The sequence below is a fragment of the Cavia porcellus genome, unplaced genomic scaffold (genome assembly GCF_034190915.1).
Source record: "Cavia porcellus strain 051 isolate PalLab524CR breed Dunkin Hartley unplaced genomic scaffold, mCavPor4.1 scaffold_17, whole genome shotgun sequence".
NCBI classification, from domain to species: Eukaryota; Metazoa; Chordata; class Mammalia; order Rodentia; family Caviidae; genus Cavia; species Cavia porcellus.
In genome coordinates this window covers 30,050,334-30,055,159 of record NW_026947500.1, presented here as the reverse complement: position 1 = coordinate 30,055,159, position 4,826 = coordinate 30,050,334, and the positions used below count along the sequence as shown (strand labels likewise).

General features: G+C 44.8%; 1 protein-coding gene and 1 long non-coding RNA gene across 13 annotated transcripts in view; one reads left to right on the top strand and one right to left on the bottom strand.

The window, feature by feature from the left end:
* The window catches only part of Kcnq1 (potassium voltage-gated channel subfamily Q member 1), a 314,775-nt gene that overhangs the window by 174,059 nt on the left and 135,890 nt on the right, over window positions 1–4,826 (top strand).
* The window catches only part of LOC134470922 (uncharacterized), a 69,030-nt gene that overhangs the window by 63,008 nt on the left and 1,196 nt on the right, over window positions 1–4,826 (bottom strand). The window lies entirely within an intron of this gene.

Genomic DNA, 4,826 nt, shown 5'->3' with positions numbered 1-4,826 from the left:
CTACAATTAGAGGGAAAAAGGCCTATTAGATCAGTTTCTCCTCCTGGCTGAGGCCGGGGCTGCTGGGAGGGAGAGCCCAAAGCTTTTCGGAGGAGCGGGGGATTCCTCCATAAAGAAGACTACATTTAAATTGCAAACAAGGCCCTCACCAGCCCTAGCCGAAGGCTAGGAGAGAGACCTAGAGACCCACAAGTGGCTGGAAAGTGGAGGCACATCATGGGGAGCCTTCCTGTCTAGTTTGCCTGGAGCCCTGTATAGATCAGGTTCTGGTGGGTGACCCAGATCTGCAAGGTCCAGGCAATACAGAAAAGTGTGGCAAAGGCTGATGGGAAGCCATGGGGAAAGGAAAAACAGTATTAAAGGTTGCCACCTTACGCTTCCCACCCTGGCTGCTAGGAGGCCAACCTGCTGCTTTTTCTTCCTGGAGCACACTGCAAACCACTGGACAGCCACTCACTCATCAGTCTGTGCCAACCGGAGGAGGTGAGAGGGCCCAGGTCCCTTCCAATCCGGTCAAGCTTCAGGAGCTGATGCTATAAACAGTTCAGGAACTGCAGCCACAAGACAGTCCTAGCTAAAGCCCCAAGGTTAACAGACTGGAGGTACCTGTCTATTGCAAGTTACACAGCTGGCTAGGCCCTTTCTCACCAGGATGGTAAGGCTGAGGCTGTGGGTATTGGATATGGCAGGATAGGGGGCCAGGAAATGCTTGCATTTAAAGGACCACAGCAGAGACTCTCCCAGGCCTTAGAGATAGTCCTAACAGCGATAGTGACCCTTTTAGAGCTCTCAATGATAACAAACAGCCAGCTGTGGCATGCATGCCACAGGTTATAGGCCTGCCACCATTGTCCTAAGACAATGATCTTCACCTGGCTGGGCGTCTGGAGAAATTTTAGGTTAACACAACTAGGGGAAGTATCACCTAGGTAAAAGCCATTCATGCTGTAAACATCCTACAATGCAAAGGATAGCCTCCCCCCACCACGACAATGACTGCTCCTGCCCCAAATGTCACCAGTGTGGCAATTAAGAAGCTTTGGCCTGAGGGGCTACGAAGATTTTGACATACTGCTTACTTTCTCACTGAGTTCTGAAAATGGATGAACACTTTCCTGGCCTGGCCTCTTCATTCATTCCACAAATCAATGAAGCCATTCAACAGAAATGTTTGACACACCCGCTGTGTACCCACCCTATAGAGAAGACAGACACGCTCTCATGGGGCCTCTCTTCCGGTGGAGGAGACAGGCAGCCAACAAATAAGTAGACGCCTGAGGACCCAGAAAATACCATAGTGTCGCCTATGCTTTGCAGAGACTGAGCTAGCAAGTAACTGACTGACAGGGGCTGACTGATGTGGCGCCAGGTCAAAAAGAAGGCTTCCCTGACAAGCAGCATTTCCAGTGAGCACTAAACGATGAGAAGAAACGGTCATGGGAAGATCATGGGGAAGGGCAAGCCAGGTACAGGTGGCTGATGCAAAGGCCCTGAGGTAGGAGAAATGTTTGACTGACTTAACAAAATGAGAGACGGCTGGTATGGCCAGAGCTCAGTGAAGGAGGAGGGCAGCAGCAGTAGGTGAAAGGGAGTCAGGGTAGATCTTATAAAAAAAAAACTCACAAAATCAAAACTTCATTTTCTAGAAATAGAAGCCACTAGAGGGTGTCTGGCAGGAGAGTGATGGGCACACACTCATTCTTTCCTTCTTGGCTTGGGGGTTTTCTGCTGTAAAGGACACAGAGTGGATCACAGCCCCCAGCCTGTAAGTCGCCAGCACCCTGGGAGGGTCGCTGCTCTCTATGCTTTTCCACTCCACCCCCACCCTGCAGCCCTGTGCCACCCCCCACGCCAGCCCCGACAGCTGCTCCGGAGTAATTTATTTATATCAGTGTGTGTGTGCACTTGCCCTGGTATTGCATGTCTGGATGGTTCGTAATTCTGATTTAAATACACAGCCGTGGACTGCGGGCCTTGTTCTGTTTGGTGTTGGTGTCACTCAGCACTGTGTTTCCACACGTCGTCGTCTCCACCTTGTGAAGTACACGTCTTTTACCCCAGCAGGGAACAGTGACTGCTCCCCAACGCGGCCAGCCGCAGCGCCCCACCCCCGCCCCCTCCCCATCCCACCGCGCTCTCCCCACCCCCCTCACCCCGACAACCCCTCACTGAGGGGTGGAGGTGAGGAGCTGCTGAAACATGTTTACTCTGGAGGAAAACTTCGGGGCTGCAGGCCTCAAATGTTTCACTGGAGGAAGAAGCCCTGGCCGGCTCTCCAGAAAGCCTGTGCCTACCTTGGCCCCCACCTGCTGCCAGTGCTTGGCCTTGGCCCATTCTCTAATGCTTTGCAGTGTGAGAAATAGCTGTCACTTTCATTTGCATTTCTCCGATGACTGAGGAGCTCTGGGAAATTCTCATCTATTTGTTAGCCCTCCTGCAAACTGCCGATCTTCCTGTCTTTTTCTTACTGGTTTGCAGGGTTTCCTGCTCATATGTATTAGCTATTGTTCTCTGATCCGCTTTAGTTGTTTCAAATGTCTTGTAATTTGTCATGTGCAAAGTTACACTCATGAGTGAGAATGAAAAAGGCAAACTATGTCAGTGTTATGAATATAGTGACCTTTGCCATGATGAATTTGTTTCACAGAAATCCTTAATTTGCATTTATTCAAGTTCATAAATTTTAAGTTTAAGGTTTGTGCTCTCTGGGTCCTACTAAAGACCCCCAAGACCAGCCTAGGCCAAGATATTTTTCATTCCCAGTTTTTTCCTATCAAACAAATATCAGCTACTTTTTACTTTTAAACCTTTACTCTATTTGGAGCTCACTTTTACTAGGGGCACGGGTAGGAATCCACAACTGCATTTGTTTCTAGTTACTTGTTTTCCAGTATCATCTTCCTGTAGCCCTGCTGATATGTGGTGCCACCTTTATCACATGTCACCTTCTTCTAGACTCAGGACTGCCTCTGTGCTCTCTCTGGGCCTCTGTCACCACACCATTCTGACTGCTGAGGTTTAGAGAGCTGTTTTTCAAAGTTTGCTTGGTATCATACCTTTTTCTTCCATACACAGTTTTTTCTTCCATATATATTTTGAGGAAAATCTGTGAAGTTCCTCAGACCCTGCAAATGGAAGTGTAAGTGGAGTCCTATAGGATTTAAAAGTTTGGAAAATCTTGACATCTTTGTAACGCTAAACTACTCCATCCAAGAAAATGGAGTAGCTCAGCATATCAAGATCTTCCTTTATCCTTTAATTTTTTCCATAAAAGTCATATTTGTTAATTCTTAAGACCTGGTATAAATTTTGTCACTATTCTCAGACCTGGTATAAATTTTGTTGCTTCTCTGATTGCTATCTTAATCTCTATTATATGTTTTTAAATCACTATTGGCATAAAGAAATGTGGGGACTATTTGTTTGCTCGGTTTTGGCACATTAATCTTATACGTAAAACTTTGCTGAAATCTTGCTTTAGTTGTAAAAGTTTCTTTCTTTTCTTTTTTTCACATAGCTCAGCAGTATTCAAAGGCAGTCCGGGACTCCAGAGAGCCCACCCAGACCCTTCCAGGAAAGGTCAAAACTATTTTCATAATAATACTCAGACATCATTTGCCTTTACTTTCACTCTCACGAGGTTAAAGAGTTTTCCAGAGGCAGCACAACCTCGCTGGAACACATGCTTGTACAGTCGTATAGTTCACATTTCTTAGTTTTAATTTCTAGAAATGTAACTATCAATAAATATCCATTATTAAGGAAAACTCTTTCGGGGCCTCAGTAATTTTGAGAGTACAAAGTGTCCTGATAGCAAAATGTTTAAAAATCCTGAGAAAGATAAATGATCATTAGCTACAAACACAGTTTTCTGGGGGTTTTTTTGTTTTGTTTTTTCTCTTCACATCTCCATTTCTTTTTTCTCACCTTAGGAGGTGGCAGCCTGACCTAATCCTTACCATAGAGAATATTACACTTCAGATTTCTGTGCTAAGTTTATTGAAAGGTTAAGTTTGGGTGTATAAATTGTATCAAGTTAGGGAAATTCCCTCTTGTCTTGGCTTGCTAAGCGGTATCCTCCCAGCTAACTCCCAGAAATCATGCATAGGCGTTAAACTTTATCATGTAATTTTTCTGCCTCTATAGAGAAAACCATATGGGTTTTCTCCTGTATTCTCTTAATATGGTGAATTACACGGATAGAGTTTCTGATATTGGATCATCTTTGCATTCCAAGGAGAAATCCCACTTGTTTAAGAAGAATTGTTGTTTAATATGCTGTTGGATTTGGTTAGCTAACATTGTACATGGAATTGCTGCATCTATGTTCATCGGGGAAATGGCTCATAATTTTCTTTTCTTGTCCTTTCTTTATTTGAATTTGGACATGCTCTGATTCACAATTTACAAAGATCCTTCTAGCTGGAGCATAAATCCTGAAACAGACCCACTTTTCTCTGCAGCATGTTTGGAAACACATTAAAATAGAGCTATAATCAAGCAACCCAATCCTTAAATTTTTCTCCTAGTGAGTATCTGGAAAACAGGTGCAGAAAGGGATCATTTGAGACACCATAGAAATCTGGTTAATCCTGCCAGCCTGCTTTCCTTCAGTAAGTATTGCTTGAGCAAGGCTGTGTATCAGGCTCTTGGCTGGGTGTAGGGTACGCGGCAGAAGCCAGGACAGAAAAAAAGTTCCTTCTTTGGGAGCTCTTGGTCTAGCAAGGGTACACGGTAAAGGAAGACACTGGTAAAACATACATAAAATATGGCTATTTTTATTAGGAACACTTTTGTAATCTGAGATGTAGTCTTTTTGGATGAAT